General features: G+C 44.6%; 6 non-coding genes across 6 annotated transcripts; all 6 read right to left on the bottom strand.

The window, feature by feature from the left end:
- Window positions 1-890: 890 nt before the first annotated feature.
- Window positions 891-970, bottom strand: trnal-aag (transfer RNA leucine (anticodon AAG)). Its single transcript has one exon. It is a non-coding gene; the product is annotated as a tRNA-Leu (tRNA).
- A 2,838-nt stretch (window positions 971-3,808) lies between these two features.
- Window positions 3,809-3,890, bottom strand: trnal-aag (transfer RNA leucine (anticodon AAG)). The gene has a single exon. It is a non-coding gene; the product is annotated as a tRNA-Leu (tRNA).
- Window positions 3,891-6,728: 2,838 nt separating this feature from the next.
- On the bottom strand, window positions 6,729-6,810 carry trnal-aag (transfer RNA leucine (anticodon AAG)). The gene has a single exon. It is a non-coding gene; the product is annotated as a tRNA-Leu (tRNA).
- A 2,838-nt stretch (window positions 6,811-9,648) lies between these two features.
- Window positions 9,649-9,730, bottom strand: trnal-aag (transfer RNA leucine (anticodon AAG)). Its single transcript has one exon. It is a non-coding gene; the product is annotated as a tRNA-Leu (tRNA).
- A 2,838-nt stretch (window positions 9,731-12,568) lies between these two features.
- trnal-aag (transfer RNA leucine (anticodon AAG)) lies at window positions 12,569-12,648 on the bottom strand. Its single transcript has one exon. It is a non-coding gene; the product is annotated as a tRNA-Leu (tRNA).
- Window positions 12,649-15,476: 2,828 nt separating this feature from the next.
- On the bottom strand, window positions 15,477-15,557 carry trnal-aag (transfer RNA leucine (anticodon AAG)). Its single transcript has one exon. It is a non-coding gene; the product is annotated as a tRNA-Leu (tRNA).
- Window positions 15,558-18,153: the final 2,596 nt, after the last annotated feature.

Genomic DNA, 18,153 nt, shown 5'->3' with positions numbered 1-18,153 from the left:
GTCGCAGTCTGTGGCACAATCTTTAGTCTGTTCGACTGCTCACTGGAAAGGTAGTATTGTGAAACACTGCAGAAACGAAGGACTTCCTTACTTTTGCTCCGACTGACCATACTCTGTGAAATTTTCCCAGATTCTCAGTTGAGGAGTTTTTGCAGCTGGAAATTATCTCAGAAAGCCTGTTAATTCGTAATGTATTGAACGAATCGCAAAACAGAAAACATTTGACACGCAACAGAAACAAAACTGGCAAACCAAATGCATTTTCAGATACAGTGAGCATGAATGCTAAATGTGAGACACTCCGAGCGCATGAGCCATAAAGTAATCTCACAACTAACATCAGGGCAATTCCAAACTACTCTTTCAATGATACTTGAGCCTCAGTGCACCACCATATCCCAGACAATGCTGAAAAGAGAGAAAGAAAGAACATAATAAGAATAGGCCACAAAAAGTGAATTTCACCAATCACAGTCTCGATTAGATCACCTTTCCCTTCCGGTGTCTCCGGGACGGAAACGAAGGAAATTGGAGAAATTCAATAACATATGACATCAAAATTCATCGGAACGATTTTCCCATTCGTCAGAAAGCCAAGTAACGATGAATCGACTCACCGCAGGACTTTGTTTCACAACAGCGATGAAATAGCTGTCTCCATTCGGTTCCAGTAAAATCTCAACATGCTTGGAACATAAAGCAACAGTAGAGCTGTTTGCAATTTTCCACGCGGGAGGCGAACACGATCAAGACAGCATAGACAATTTGGCACTTTCCCACTACACATTTAATTCCCCGGGAAGCAAATCAAATTGTTTTGTGAACAGAAGTACAGCGGGAATGGAAACAGCATTTTAACAAGTTGTGTCGTTGCAACTGATCAGTAGAAATGGCAGTGGTGGGATTCGAACCCACGCCCCTCGAGACTGGAGCCTTAATCCAGCGCCTAAGACCGCTCGGCCACACTACCAGCTGCGCTGCCACCCAATTTTCTTGCATTTCCAATTGAGCTCCTGCATGACAACAGATGGAAAGTCACGTGAAATGGGTTCCATGATTCCTCTCCGACTCGCACGGCTGCTTGGATGTGCCGGCTACAATATCAATTTCGCAACAAATAATGATAGCTCATCAATCCGGATAAAAATCAATGGTAAGCTGAGGCTATCTTCTCAGACTCTTTTCAGCTACAAATGTATCTGTGAGTGCGTGAGCAAACATGTTCGCTTATGATTTGGTCAAATAACCATGAACTGCTTGACATTACTGCAATTTCGATTCTTGCTTTGCTAAATGATTTCACCCATTGCTCGAAACAGGACAACTTTCACGTTTACACGGAACATGAAACACACCGGACTACAGGGAAAATGCACAAAGCTGAGCAGGCCGTGTTCCACATCATACCGTGCAGCATAGTTTCAGTCACTGTGTCTGTTTTGCAGAATAAGAGTCCCAAAGAATGTTCTCCAGCCTAAAAGCGGAGGTAGCATTACAATCCGAGAACGACCGATCACAGTGTGAGGATGCTCTGACCTCGGGGCCAGTTCGAGATGCCACTTTCCTTGCCTTTTACATAAACCGTGCAATTGGCTGCAGGGATGTTCACACCTGGACATGAGCCACATCGATACAACTGAGTTGGAAACCTGCGTGGGAATCAATGAGAAGCGACTCAATAAATCTTGCTAAATTCCATGGTGCTTATTAGAATTGCAGTTTCTGTTCACCTCAATTTAAAAGGCAGTTTTTGAACATAGTAACTGAAATCAAAAGCTAATTATCTCACCCCACCTCCACTCCGGGAGAGGTGCTAACTGCACTTGATTGCTTTTTGTTCTCGATGTGAAGAGCTCTCACGCCTGAGTCACCTTCACGCCTCTTGTTGCTGAGTGACTCAAAAAGAAGGAGTTTCACCAGAGCTGCAACTGCCTCACTTTCCCAGTCGCTCTCCCCGTTGACATTTTCCTGCTCATCAGTGATTTAAAGAAAACCAAAAGGATGCGATGTTATTCTGCAGCCTCTTTGTCGATTCCTCCGTTTAATTTCCAACATGGCTTAGATCTCGGGGCGCACCTTAATACTAGCTTTGAAAGCACAGGTCCAGAGCTTCCTCTGAGAGTGCAATTTCTTTCATTGCTGTTGCTGATTGAATGAGCCACTAACGTGCGTACTGCTCCAAAACATGATTCAGGACCTCTGGTGCCAATTCTCGCACTTTGAATAACGACAGACAGCTTCCAAATGAGGCCTTTCAGATACGACTTTGGGGTACATTTGGCAGACAGAATAGTTCAGGAATCCGTGGTGCACTGTGACACCAGCGCATCACCTTCTTCCCTGTCTTTGAACCGGGCCGCCTCAGCAAGGAATGCAAATGCAGTATTGCTCTTCGTGGAAGGATCGGTGACTACACTCTCAAACTGAATGGCACATGATCAGAAGCAGTTTGTAGAATATCTTTACAATGCTCTGCACAGTAATCAAATGGAAATGCATTGCATTTCACTACGAGAGCAGATTTGTTCAAGCAAATTCGAAGGCAGGTTTGCAGATGGGAAAGCAAGCAGGAAAGCTCCGTTCTTGTCCATGTAAAAGGCTGCAGATGAAGAACAAAACAGTTTCGACCGCGGGAACCTATCTTGCGGAAGGTGAACGTGCTGATCACTATGCTACAGAAACAAGCCCACAGCCGCCCCAGCTGCAGCTCAGTGGTATCCGACACTGAAAGTTGAAGACATTCTACCTTTCACCTTTCTGTTTCCAAATGCTCGTTGTTTCATGGGAGTTGTTTAATTTTGGCTGTGTGGTATGCATGGACGAGATACACCGAAGTATCTGTTTTCACCCGGTGTAGCCCAATAACGTGGTGTTGCTTACACCGGCTTTAAAAGGATTACTTTTTAGCCGAGCTGGCCGTCGCAGTCTGTGGCACAATCTTCAGTCTGTTCGACTGCTCACTGGAAAGGTAGTATTGTGAAACACTGCAGAAACGAAGGACTTCCTTACTTTTGCTCCGACTGACCATACTCTGTGAAATTTTCCCAGATTCTCAGTTGAGGAGTTTTTGCAGCTGGAAATTATCTCAGAAAGCCTGTTAATTCGTAATGTATTGAACGAATCGCAAAACAGAAAACATTTGACACGCAACAGAAACAAAACTGGCAAACCAAATGCATTTTCAGATACAGTGAGCATGAATGCTAAATGTGAGACACTCCGAGCGCATGAGCCATAAAGTAATCTCACAACTAACATCAGGGCAATTCCAAACTACTCTTTCAATGATACTTGAGCCTCAGTGCACCACCATATCCCAGACAATGCTGAAAAGAGAGAAAGAAAGAACATAATAAGAATAGGCCACAAAAAGTGAATTTCACCAATCACAGTCTCGATTAGATCACCTTTCCCTTCCGGTGTCTCCGGGACGGAAACGAAGGAAATTGGAGAAATTCAATAACATATGACATCAAAATTCATCGGAACGATTTTCCCATTCGCCAGAAAGCCAAGTAACGATGAATCGACTCACCGCAGGACTTTGTTTCACAACAGCGATGAAATAGCTGTCTCCATTCGGTTCCAGTAAAATCTCAACATGCTTGGAACATAAAGCAACAGTAGAGCTGTTTGCAATTTTCCACGCGGGAGGCGAACACGATCAAGACAGCATAGACAATTTGGCACTTTCCCACTACACATTTAATTCCCCGGGAAGCAAATCAAATTGTTTTGTGAACAGAAGTACAGCGGGAATGGAAACAGCATTTTAACAAGTTGTGTCGTTGCAACTGATCAGTAGAAATGGCAGTGGTGGGATTCGAACCCACGCCCCTGTCGAGACTGGAGCCTTAATCCAGCGACTTAGACCGCTCGGCCACACTACCAGCTGCGCGACCCGCCAATTTTCTTGCATTTCCAATTGAGCTCCTGCATGACAACAGATGGAAAGTCACGTGAAATGGGTTCCATGATTTCTCTCCGACTCGCACGGCTGCTTGGATGTGCCGGCTACAATATCAATTTCGCAACAAATAATGATAGCTCATCAATCCGGATAAAAATCAATGGTAAGCTGAGGCTATCTTCTCAGACTCTTTTCAGCTACAAATGTATCTGTGAGTGCGTGAGCAAACATGTTCGCTTATGATTTGGTCAAATAACCATGAACTGCTTGACATTACTGCAATTTCGATTCTTGCTTTGCTAAATGATTTCACCCATTGCTCGAAACAGGACAACTTTCACGTTTACACGGAACATGAAACACACCGGACTACAGGGAAAATGCACAAAGCTGAGCAGGCCGTGTTCCACATCATACCGTGCAGCATAGTTTCAGTCACTGTGTCTGTTTTGCAGAATAAGAGTCCCAAAGAATGTTCTCCAGCCTAAAAGCGGAGGTAGCATTACAATCCGAGAACGACCGATCACAGTGTGAGGATGCTCTGACCTCGGGGCCAGTTCGAGATGCCACTTTCCTTGCCTTTTACATAAACCGTGCAATTGGCTGCAGGGATGTTCACACCTGGACATGAGCCACATCGATACAACTGAGTTGGAAACCTGCGTGGGAATCAACGAGAAGCGACTCAATAAATCTTGCTAAATTCCATGGTGCTTATTAGAAATGCAGTTTCTGTTCACCTCAATTTAAAAGGCAGTTTTTGAACATAGTAACTGAAATCAAAAGCTAATTATCTCACCCCACCTCCACTCCGGGAGAGGTGCTAACTGCTCTTGATTGCTTTTTGTTCTCGATGTGAAGAGCTCTCACGCCTGAGTCACCTTCACGCCTCTTGTTGCTGAGTGACTCAAAAAGAAGGAGTTTCACCAGAGCTGCAACTGCCTCACTTTCCCAGTCGCTCTCCCCGTTGACATTTTCCTGCTCATCAGTGATTTAAAGAAAACCAAAAGGATGCGATGTTATTCTGCAGCCTCTTTGTCGATTCCTCCGTTTAAATTCCAACATGGCTTAGATCTCGGGGCGCACCTTAATACTAGCTTTGAAAGCACAGGTCCAGAGCTTCCTCTGAGAGTGCAATTTCTTTCATTGCTGTTGCTGATTGAATGAGCCACTAACGTGCGAACTGCTCCAAAACATGATTCAGGACCTCTGGTGCCAATTCTCGCACTTTGAATAACGACAGACAGCTTCCAAATGAAGCCTTTCAGATACGACTTTGGGGTACATTTGGCAGACAGAATAGTTCAGGAATCCGTGGTGCACTGTGACACCAGCGCATCACCTTCTTCCCTGTCTTTGAACCGGGCCGCCTCAGCAAGGAATGCAAATGCAGTATTGCTCTTCGTGGAAGGATCGGTAACTACACTCTCAAACTGAATGGCACATGATCAGAAGCAGTTTGTAGAATATCTTTACAATGCTCTGCACAGTAATCAAATGGAAATGCATTGCATTTCACTACGCGAGCAGATTTGTTCAAGCAAATTCAAAGGCAGGTTTGCAGATGGGAAAGCAAGCAGGAAAGCTCCTTTCTTGTCCATGTAAAAGGCTGCAGATGAAGAACAAAACAGTTTCGACCGCGGGAACCTATCTTGCGGAAGGTGAACGTGCTGATCACTATGCTACAGAAACAAGCCCACAGCCGCCCCAGCTGCAGCTCAGTGGTATCCGACACTGAAAGTTGAAGACATTCTACCTTTCACCTTTCTGTTTCCAAATGCTCGTTGTTTCATGGGAGTTGTTTAATTTTGGCTGTGTGGTATGCATGGACGAGATACACCGAAGTATCTGTTTTCACCCGGTGTAGCCCAATAACGTGGTGTTGCTTACACCGGCTTTAAAAGGATTACTTTTTAGCCGAGCTGGCCGTCGCAGTCTGTGGCACAATCTTTAGTCTGTTCGACTGCTCACTGGAAAGGTAGTATTGTGAAACACTGCAGAAACGAAGGACTTCCTTACTTTTGCTCCGACTGACCATACTCTGTGAAATTTTCCCAGATTCTCAGTTGAGGAGTTTTTGCAGCTGGAAATTATCTCAGAAAGCCTGTTAATTCGTAATGTATTGAACGAATCGCAAAACAGAAAACATTTGACACGCAACAGAAACAAAACTGGCAAACCAAATGCATTTTCAGATACAGTGAGCATGAATGCTAAATGTGAGACACTCCGAGCGCATGAGCCATAAAGTAATCTCACAACTAACATCAGGGCAATTCCAAACTACTCTTTCAATGATACTTGAGCCTCAGTGCACCACCATATCCCAGACAATGCTGAAAAGAGAGAAAGAAAGAACATAATAAGAATAGGCCACAAAAAGTGAATTTCACCAATCACAGTCTCGATTAGATCACCTTTCCCTTCCGGTGTCTCCGGGACGGAAACGAAGGAAATTGGAGAAATTCAATAACATATGACATCAAAATTCATCGGAACGATTTTCCCATTCGCCAGAAAGCCAAGTAACGATGAATCGACTCACCGCAGGACTTTGTTTCACAACAGCGATGAAATAGCTGTCTCCATTCGGTTCCAGTAAAATCTCAACATGCTTGGAACATAAAGCAACAGTAGAGCTGTTTGCAATTTTCCACGCGGGAGGCGAACACGATCAAGACAGCATAGACAATTTGGCACTTTCCCACTACACATTTAATTCCCCGGGAAGCAAATCAAATTGTTTTGTGAACAGAAGTACAGCGGGAATGGAAACAGCATTTTAACAAGTTGTGTCGTTGCAACTGATCAGTAGAAATGGCAGTGGTGGGATTCGAACCCACGCCCCTGTCGAGACTGGAGCCTTAATCCAGCGCCTTAGACCGCTCGGCCACACTACCAGCTGCGCGACCGGCCAATTTTCTTGCATTTCCAATTGAGCTCCTGCATGACAACAGATGGAAAGTCACGTGAAATGGGTTCCATGATTTCTCTCCGACTCGCACGGCTGCTTGGATGTGCCGGCTACAATATCAATTTCGCAACAAATAATGATAGCTCATCAATCCGGATAAAAATCAATGGTAAGCTGAGGCTATCTTCTCAGACTCTTTTCAGCTACAAATGTATCTGTGAGTGCGTGAGCAAACATGTTCGCTTATGATTTGGTCAAATAACCATGAACTGCTTGACATTACTGCAATTTCGATTCTTGCTTTGCTAAATGATTTCACCCATTGCTCGAAACAGGACAACTTTCACGTTTACACGGAACATGAAACACACCGGACTACAGGGAAAATGCACAAAGCTGAGCAGGCCGTGTTCCACATCATACCGTGCAGCATAGTTTCAGTCACTGTGTCTGTTTTGCAGAATAAGAGTCCCAAAGAATGTTCTCCAGCCTAAAAGCGGAGGTAGCATTACAATCCGAGAACGACCGATCACAGTGTGAGGATGCTCTGACCTCGGGGCCAGTTCGAGATGCCACTTTCCTTGCCTTTTACATAAACCGTGCAATTGGCTGCAGGGATGTTCACACCTGGACATGAGCCACATCGATACAACTGAGTTGGAAACCTGCGTGGGAATCAACGAGAAGCGACTCAATAAATCTTGCTAAATTCCATGGTGCTTATTAGAAATGCAGTTTCTGTTCACCTCAATTTAAAAGGCAGTTTTTGAACATAGTAACTGAAATCAAAAGCTAATTATCTCACCCCACCTCCACTCCGGGAGAGGTGCTAACTGCTCTTGATTGCTTTTTGTTCTCGATGTGAAGAGCTCTCACGCCTGAGTCACCTTCACGCCTCTTGTTGCTGAGTGACTCAAAAAGAAGGAGTTTCACCAGAGCTGCAACTGCCTCACTTTCCCAGTCGCTCTCCCCGTTGACATTTTCCTGCTCATCAGTGATTTAAAGAAAACCAAAAGGATGCGATGTTATTCTGCAGCCTCTTTGTCGATTCCTCCGTTTAAATTCCAACATGGCTTAGATCTCGGGGCGCACCTTAATACTAGCTTTGAAAGCACAGGTCCAGAGCTTCCTCTGAGAGTGCAATTTCTTTCATTGCTGTTGCTGATTGAATGAGCCACTAACGTGCGAACTGCTCCAAAACATGATTCAGGACCTCTGGTGCCAATTCTCGCACTTTGAATAACGACAGACAGCTTCCAAATGAAGCCTTTCAGATACGACTTTGGGGTACATTTGGCAGACAGAATAGTTCAGGAATCCGTGGTGCACTGTGACACCAGCGCATCACCTTCTTCCCTGTCTTTGAACCGGGCCGCCTCAGCAAGGAATGCAAATGCAGTATTGCTCTTCGTGGAAGGATCGGTAACTACACTCTCAAACTGAATGGCACATGATCAGAAGCAGTTTGTAGAATATCTTTACAATGCTCTGCACAGTAATCAAATGGAAATGCATTGCATTTCACTACGCGAGCAGATTTGTTCAAGCAAATTCAAAGGCAGGTTTGCAGATGGGAAAGCAAGCAGGAAAGCTCCTTTCTTGTCCATGTAAAAGGCTGCAGATGAAGAACAAAACAGTTTCGACCGCGGGAACCTATCTTGCGGAAGGTGAACGTGCTGATCACTATGCTACAGAAACAAGCCCACAGCCGCCCCAGCTGCAGCTCAGTGGTATCCGACACTGAAAGTTGAAGACATTCTACCTTTCACCTTTCTGTTTCCAAATGCTCGTTGTTTCATGGGAGTTGTTTAATTTTGGCTGTGTGGTATGCATGGACGAGATACACCGAAGTATCTGTTTTCACCCGGTGTAGCCCAATAACGTGGTGTTGCTTACACCGGCTTTAAAAGGATTACTTTTTAGCCGAGCTGGCCGTCGCAGTCTGTGGCACAATCTTTAGTCTGTTCGACTGCTCACTGGAAAGGTAGTATTGTGAAACACTGCAGAAACGAAGGACTTCCTTACTTTTGCTCCGACTGACCATACTCTGTGAAATTTTCCCAGATTCTCAGTTGAGGAGTTTTTGCAGCTGGAAATTATCTCAGAAAGCCTGTTAATTCGTAATGTATTGAACGAATCGCAAAACAGAAAACATTTGACACGCAACAGAAACAAAACTGGCAAACCAAATGCATTTTCAGATACAGTGAGCATGAATGCTAAATGTGAGACACTCCGAGCGCATGAGCCATAAAGTAATCTCACAACTAACATCAGGGCAATTCCAAACTACTCTTTCAATGATACTTGAGCCTCAGTGCACCACCATATCCCAGACAATGCTGAAAAGAGAGAAAGAAAGAACATAATAAGAATAGGCCACAAAAAGTGAATTTCACCAATCACAGTCTCGATTAGATCACCTTTCCCTTCCGGTGTCTCCGGGACGGAAACGAAGGAAATTGGAGAAATTCAATAACATATGACATCAAAATTCATCGGAACGATTTTCCCATTCGCCAGAAAGCCAAGTAACGATGAATCGACTCACCGCAGGACTTTGTTTCACAACAGCGATGAAATAGCTGTCTCCATTCGGTTCCAGTAAAATCTCAACATGCTTGGAACATAAAGCAACAGTAGAGCTGTTTGCAATTTTCCACGCGGGAGGCGAACACGATCAAGACAGCATAGACAATTTGGCACTTTCCCACTACACATTTAATTCCCCGGGAAGCAAATCAAATTGTTTTGTGAACAGAAGTACAGCGGGAATGGAAACAGCATTTTAACAAGTTGTGTCGTTGCAACTGATCAGTAGAAATGGCAGTGGTGGGATTCGAACCCACGCCCCTGTCGAGACTGGAGCCTTAATCCAGCGCCTTAGACCGCTCGGCCACACTACCAGCTGCGCGACCGGCCAATTTTCTTGCATTTCCAATTGAGCTCCTGCATGACAACAGATGGAAAGTCACGTGAAATGGGTTCCATGATTTCTCTCCGACTCGCACGGCTGCTTGGATGTGCCGGCTACAATATCAATTTCGCAACAAATAATGATAGCTCATCAATCCGGATAAAAATCAATGGTAAGCTGAGGCTATCTTCTCAGACTCTTTTCAGCTACAAATGTATCTGTGAGTGCGTGAGCAAACATGTTCGCTTATGATTTGGTCAAATAACCATGAACTGCTTGACATTACTGCAATTTCGATTCTTGCTTTGCTAAATGATTTCACCCATTGCTCGAAACAGGACAACTTTCACGTTTACACGGAACATGAAACACACCGGACTACAGGGAAAATGCACAAAGCTGAGCAGGCCGTGTTCCACATCATACCGTGCAGCATAGTTTCAGTCACTGTGTCTGTTTTGCAGAATAAGAGTCCCAAAGAATGTTCTCCAGCCTAAAAGCGGAGGTAGCATTACAATCCGAGAACGACCGATCACAGTGTGAGGATGCTCTGACCTCGGGGCCAGTTCGAGATGCCACTTTCCTTGCCTTTTACATAAACCGTGCAATTGGCTGCAGGGATGTTCACACCTGGACATGAGCCACATCGATACAACTGAGTTGGAAACCTGCGTGGGAATCAACGAGAAGCGACTCAATAAATCTTGCTAAATTCCATGGTGCTTATTAGAAATGCAGTTTCTGTTCACCTCAATTTAAAAGGCAGTTTTTGAACATAGTAACTGAAATCAAAAGCTAATTATCTCACCCCACCTCCACTCCGGGAGAGGTGCTAACTGCTCTTGATTGCTTTTTGTTCTCGATGTGAAGAGCTCTCACGCCTGAGTCACCTTCACGCCTCTTGTTGCTGAGTGACTCAAAAAGAAGGAGTTTCACCAGAGCTGCAACTGCCTCACTTTCCCAGTCGCTCTCCCCGTTGACATTTTCCTGCTCATCAGTGATTTAAAGAAAACCAAAAGGATGCGATGTTATTCTGCAGCCTCTTTGTCGATTCCTCCGTTTAAATTCCAACATGGCTTAGATCTCGGGGCGCACCTTAATACTAGCTTTGAAAGCACAGGTCCAGAGCTTCCTCTGAGAGTGCAATTTCTTTCATTGCTGTTGCTGATTGAATGAGCCACTAACGTGCGAACTGCTCCAAAACATGATTCAGGACCTCTGGTGCCAATTCTCGCACTTTGAATAACGACAGACAGCTTCCAAATGAAGCCTTTCAGATACGACTTTGGGGTACATTTGGCAGACAGAATAGTTCAGGAATCCGTGGTGCACTGTGACACCAGCGCATCACCTTCTTCCCTGTCTTTGAACCGGGCCGCCTCAGCAAGGAATGCAAATGCAGTATTGCTCTTCGTGGAAGGATCGGTAACTACACTCTCAAACTGAATGGCACATGATCAGAAGCAGTTTGTAGAATATCTTTACAATGCTCTGCACAGTAATCAAATGGAAATGCATTGCATTTCACTACGCGAGCAGATTTGTTCAAGCAAATTCAAAGGCAGGTTTGCAGATGGGAAAGCAAGCAGGAAAGCTCCTTTCTTGTCCATGTAAAAGGCTGCAGATGAAGAACAAAACAGTTTCGACCGCGGGAACCTATCTTGCGGAAGGTGAACGTGCTGATCACTATGCTACAGAAACAAGCCCACAGCCGCCCCAGCTGCAGCTCAGTGGTATCCGACACTGAAAGTTGAAGACATTCTACCTTTCACCTTTCTGTTTCCAAATGCTCGTTGTTTCATGGGAGTTGTTTAATTTTGGCTGTGTGGTATGCATGGACGAGATACACCGAAGTATCTGTTTTCACCCGGTGTAGCCCAATAACGTGGTGTTGCTTACACCGGCTTTAAAAGGATTACTTTTTAGCCGAGCTGGCCGTCGCAGTCTGTGGCACAATCTTTAGTCTGTTCGACTGCTCACTGGAAAGGTAGTATTGTGAAACACTGCAGAAACGAAGGACTTCCTTACTTTTGCTCCGACTGACCATACTCTGTGAAATTTTCCCAGATTCTCAGTTGAGGAGTTTTTGCAGCTGGAAATTATCTCAGAAAGCCTGTTAATTCGTAATGTATTGAACGAATCGCAAAACAGAAAACATTTGACACGCAACAGAAACAAAACTGGCAAACCAAATGCATTTTCAGATACAGTGAGCATGAATGCTAAATGTGAGACACTCCGAGCGCATGAGCCATAAAGTAATCTCACAACTAACATCAGGGCAATTCCAAACTACTCTTTCAATGATACTTGAGCCTCAGTGCACCACCATATCCCAGACAATGCTGAAAAGAGAGAAAGAAAGAACATAATAAGAATAGGCCACAAAAAGTGAATTTCACCAATCACAGTCTCGATTAGATCACCTTTCCCTTCCGGTGTCTCCGGGACGGAAACGAAGGAAATTGGAGAAATTCAATAACATATGACATCAAAATTCATCGGAACGATTTTCCCATTCGCCAGAAAGCCAAGTAACGATGAATCGACTCACCGCAGGACTTTGTTTCACAACAGCGATGAAATAGCTGTCTCCATTCGGTTCCAGTAAAATCTCAACATGCTTGGAACATAAAGCAACAGTAGAGCTGTTTGCAATTTTCCACGCGGGAGGCGAACACGATCAAGACAGCATAGACAATTTGGCACTTTCCCACTACACATTTAATTCCCCGGGAAGCAAATCAAATTGTTTTGTGAACAGAAGTACAGCGGGAATGGAAACAGCATTTTAACAAGTTGTGTCGTTGCAACTGGTCAGTAAAGATGGCAGTGGTGGGATTCGAACCCACGCCCCTCGAGACTGGAGCCTTAATCCAGCGCCTAAGACCGCTCGGCCACACTACCAGCAGCGCTGCCACCCAATTTTCTTGCATTTCCAATTGAGCTCCTGCATGACAACAGATGGAAAGTCACGTGAAATGGGTTCCATGATTCCTCTCCGACTCGCACGGCTGCTTGGATGTGCCGGCTACAATATCAATTTCGCAACAAATAATGATAGCTCATCAATCCGGATAAAAATCAATGGTAAGCTGAGGCTATCTTCTCAGACTCTTTTCAGCTACAAATGTATCTGTGAGTGCGTGAGCAAACATGTTCGCTTATGATTTGGTCAAATAACCATGAACTGCTTGACATTACTGCAATTTCGATTCTTGCTTTGCTAAATGATTTCACCCATTGCTCGAAACAGGACAACTTTCACGTTTACACGGAACATGAAACACACCGGACTACAGGGAAAATGCACAAAGCTGAGCAGGCCGTGTTCCACATCATACCGTGCAGCATAGTTTCAGTCACTGTGTCTGTTTTGCAGAATAAGAGTCCCAAAGAATGTTCTCCAGCCTAAAAGCGGAGGTAGCATTACAATCCGAGAACGACCGATCACAGTGTGAGGATGCTCTGACCTCGGGGCCAGTTCGAGATGCCACTTTCCTTGCCTTTTACATAAACCGTGCAATTGGCTGCAGGGATGTTCACACCTGGACATGAGCCACATCGATACAACTGAGTTGGAAACCTGCGTGGGAATCAATGAGAAGCGACTCAATAAATCTTGCTAAATTCCATGGTGCTTATTAGAAATGCAGTTTCTGTTCACCTCAATTTAAAAGGCAGTTTTTGAACATAGTAACTGAAATCAAAAGCTAATTATCTCACCCCACCTCCACTCCGGGAGAGGTGCTAACTGCACTTGATTGCTTTTTGTTCTCGATGTGAAGAGCTCTCACGCCTGAGTCACCTTCACGCCTCTTGTTGCTGAGTGACTCAAAAAGAAGGAGTTTCACCAGAGCTGCAACTGCCTCACTTTCCCAGTCGCTCTCCCCGTTGACATTTTCCTGCTCATCAGTGATTTAAAGAAAACCAAAAGGATGCGATGTTATTCTGCAGCCTCTTTGTCGATTCCTCCGTTTAAATTCCAACATGGCTTAGATCTCGGGGCGCACCTTAATACTAGCTTTGAAAGCACAGGTCCAGAGCTTCCTCTGAGAGTGCAATTTCTTTCATTGCTGTTGCTGATTGAATGAGCCACTAACGTGCGAACTGCTCCAAAACATGATTCAGGACCTCTGGTGCCAATTCTCGCACTTTGAATAACGACAGACAGCTTCCAAATGAGGCCTTTCAGATACGACTTTGGGGTACATTTGGCAGACAGAATAGTTCAGGAATCCGTGGTGCACTGTGACACCATCGCATCACCTTCTTCCCTGTCTTTGAACCGGGCCGCCTCAGCAAGGAATGCAAATGCAGTATTGCTCTTCGTGGAAGGATCGGTAACTACACTCTCAAACTGAATGGCACATGATCAGAAGCAGTTTGTAGAATATCTTTACAATGCTCTGCACAGTAATCAAATGGAAATGCATTGCATTTCACTACGAGAGCAGATTTGTTCAAGCAAATTCGAAGGCAGGTTTGCAGATGGGAAAGCAAGCAGGAAAGCTCCGTTCTTGTCCATGTAAAAGGCTGCAGATGAAGAACAAAACAGTTTCGACCGCGGGAACCTATCTTGCGGAAGGTGAACGTGCTGATCACTATGCTACAGAAACAAGCCCACAGCCGCCCCAGCTGCAGCTCAGTGGTATCCGACACTGAAAGTTGAAGACATTCTACCTTTCACCTTTCTGTTTCCAAATGCTCGTTGTTTCATGGGAGTTGTTTAATTTTGGCTGTGTGGTATGCATGGACGAGATACACCGAAGTATCTGTTTTCACCCGGTGTAGCCCAATAACGTTGTGTTGCTTACACCGGCTTTAAAAGGATTACTTTTTAGCCGAGCTGGCCGTCGCAGTCTGTGGCACAATCTTTAGTCTGTTCGACTGCTCACTGGAAAGGTAGTATTGTGAAACACTGCAGAAACGAAGGACTTCCTTACTTTTGCTCCGACTGACCATACTCTGTGAAATTTTCCCAGATTCTCAGTTGAGGAGTTTTTGCAGCTGGAAATTATCTCAGAAAGCCTGTTAATTCGTAATGTATTGAACGAATCGCAAAACAGAAAACATTTGACACGCAACAGAAACAAAACTGGCAAACCAAATGCATTTTCAGATACAGTGAGCATGAATGCTAAACGTGAGACACTCCGAGCGCATGAGCCATAAAGTAATCTCACAACTAACATCAGGGCAATTCCAAACTACTCTTTCAATGATACTTGAGCCTCAGTGCACCACCATATCCCAGACAATGCTGAAAAGAGAGAAAGAAAGAACATAATAAGAATAGGCCACAAAAAGTGAATTTCACCAATCACAGTCTCGATTAGATTACCTTTCCCTTCCGGTGTCTCCGGGACGGAAACGAAGGAAATTGGAGAAATTCAATAACATATGACATCAAAATTCATCGGAACGATTTTCCCATTCGTCAGAAAGCCAAGTAACGATGAATCGACTCACCGCAGGACTTTGTTTCACAACAGCGATGAAATAGCTGTCTCCATTCGGTTCCAGTAAAATCTCAACATGCTTGGAACATAAAGCAACAGTAGAGCTGTTTGCAATTTTCCACGCGGGAGGCGAACACGATCAAGACAGCATAGACAATTTGGCACTTTCCCACTACACATTTAATTCCCCGGGAAGCAAATCAAATTTTTTTGTGAACAGAAGTACAGCGGGAATGGAAACAATGCTGTGTCGTTGCAACTGATCAGTAGAAATGGCAGTGGTGGGTTCGAACCCACGCCCCAGTCGAGACTGGAGCCTTAATCCAGCGCCTTAGACCGCTCGGCCACACTACCAGCTGCGCTGCCACCCCATTTTCTTGCATTTCCAATTGAGCTCCTGCATGACAACAGATGGAAAGTCACTCACTTATCTTTCACCTTTCTGTTTCCAACAGCTCATTGTTGTCCCGGGTAATTGACATCTTGAAAAAGTTAAAACAAATGACATTTGAAATTGGTGACAAAATTGAGCCAAGGATGTCGTCAATGTTTGGTCTATAGGGTGAGGTGGAACAGGCTGGACATCTTTCCCGACAGCGTAACGGCTGCGACATGATTTTATGGAAGGATTGTAAACTGAGTATTTTCGTGTTTTACCCAAGCTGGGGTGAGTTGAAAACTCGAGAGCATAGGTTTACGGTGAGTGATCTGAAATTGACAAAGGACCTGAGGCACATTTCCCACACACAAGGTTGTGCGTGTATGAAATGAGCTACCAGAGGGAGTGGAGTAGGCTATTGCACTTAAGAAAATTGCAATGGTAATCGAATGAGTTTCTGGATAGGATGGGTTTAGAGGGATTGAGGCCAAATGCTGGGGAACGGGACTTGTTTAATTTTGGTTATATGGCGAGCATGGATGAGATACACTGAAGTATCTGTTTCCACGCGGTGTTCCCCAATAACATTGTGTTGCTTACACCGGTTTTAAAGAATTACCATCATAGCAGCAGGGACACTTGGCAATGTTGGTTGGTTTTGTGATTGAAAGTCTTTGTCCAGCGGGTGTGCCACAGGGATCTGTGCATTATGGGCATTAATTGCTCGGATGTGAATGCAGAAGGTATCATTATTGGTTTGCAAATGACAGGAAAGGTGAGGGTGTTGTCCACAGTGTGAGGATGGTCTCAGGCTACAGTCTGAAGGTTGAGTCTGAGACAGAATTTCAAGAGAGTAATTTCAATTAATAAGCAGGCAAGAGCACAGCAGGCATTAAGGGAAAACTATCAATTAAACTGCATTACCTCAATGTAAAAGACTTGAAAAGTAAGGCAGATGAACACTCGGTTGGATGGGATCATGGGAATGGTAAATCACAGGAGTTACAGAAACACAGCTGAATGAGGGCCTCGACAGGCAGCTCAAAGTTCCAGGGCACAGATGCTATAGGAAGGATAGAATGGGAAGCAAGAGAGGAGGGGAATTGGTGATTTTGATCAGTGAAAACATCACTGCAACACTTAGAGAGCATATTACTCGAGAACTGCCAGCGAAGCTTTATTCATGGAACTGAGAAATATGGCTGGATGATCAGTTTGATATGACGGTAGTACAGGTCCGCAGTAGTCAGCGGGAAATTGAACAGCAAATACGTCGGAGATCTCAGATATCTGTAAGAATGATAGGGTGGTAATGGTCGGGGATTTTAATTTTCTCAACCTCGACTTCCTGCAGCAAGGTAGGGGTTGCGCACCTCGATATTTGCTGTGGGGAAAAAGGGGAATCCAGGAGAAAACAGTACAAGGAGCGCACTGTCACAGCAATGCCCCACCCACCCCCTTTCCACGGTCACCTTCTGCCCCAAGTGTAACAGAGTCTGTGGAAGGCCCAATTGGTCTGTACACCCACCAACAGATTCCCCTGAGAATGGGAGAGAATCAGCCTTGTCTGTGACCCATTACCAATGAGATGGTGAGATAGGAAGATTGAATCCATTCACTATTATCCCAGTGCATTTGTTACAAATTCCAATAATTCCCTGTTAATGCAGTGTCTAAAACTGGAATGCTTATAAGGGGCCCTGAACACCTGTCCGTCCAGTCCTATGTTCTGATCCTTATTACCCAGAATTTGGTCTCCGACTGTTTGATAATCTGAAGCCACATATTGTCTTAGCCATCTATTGCAATCTCTAATGGTGAGAGTTCCCCGTTCTGCTTTCCATTCTGCCTGACCTTCCACAATGTTGTGTCCTGTGAATATTAATACCTCACCTTTTTGTTCACCTTGTGACCGTGTCTCCGTGATGGTGATTAGATAGAAATCACAAGTCACACGAGCAAATCCCTTATTGCAAATGCTTCATGCACTCAAATTAAGAAGCATTAATTTACTTTAAAAATCACAATTTCCTGTTACAAACTTATCTGTTGATGTACAATTTTACTTAAACTCAGTGTCTTCCTGTTTCTTTCTGTTTCTCCTCAGTCACATCCCCAAGTTTCAATATTTCAACATTTCTCTATGGAATTGGGAATTTCCTTTCAGCTGAGCCCTGTCCCTTCTTTTCTGTGTCAGTTTAAAGCACTCTACATAATCCCGGTCATATGATTGACCAGGTCCCAGCGCTGTACCATCCCTGTAAAATAGCTGACTCCGCTCTGAGTACTGGTAGCAGTGCTCACTGCAGCAGAACCACTTCTTTTGACACCATGGTTTCATCCTGATACCTTCCTGCGCTCTAATGATATCACTCATTAACTCTCCATGTGGTATGCCTCACTGTGTGGGTCTATCTGCTGCCTCTGTCAATGCCTCTCGCTTTTACAGCTGGTCTAAGATCCTGAGATAACAGAATTCTTCACTCCAGAGAGAGGAGGCAGCAGAAGTCTGGGACGGAGACTGGCTTTCTCTAGATCTCTGTTGGACTCAGTGCTCCTCTACATGAGTAA

This window comes from Hemiscyllium ocellatum, unplaced genomic scaffold (genome assembly GCF_020745735.1).
Source record: "Hemiscyllium ocellatum isolate sHemOce1 unplaced genomic scaffold, sHemOce1.pat.X.cur. scaffold_724_pat_ctg1, whole genome shotgun sequence".
Lineage (NCBI taxonomy): Eukaryota > Metazoa > Chordata > Chondrichthyes > Orectolobiformes > Hemiscylliidae > Hemiscyllium > Hemiscyllium ocellatum.
This window is presented reverse-complemented; position numbering and strand designations above follow the sequence as displayed.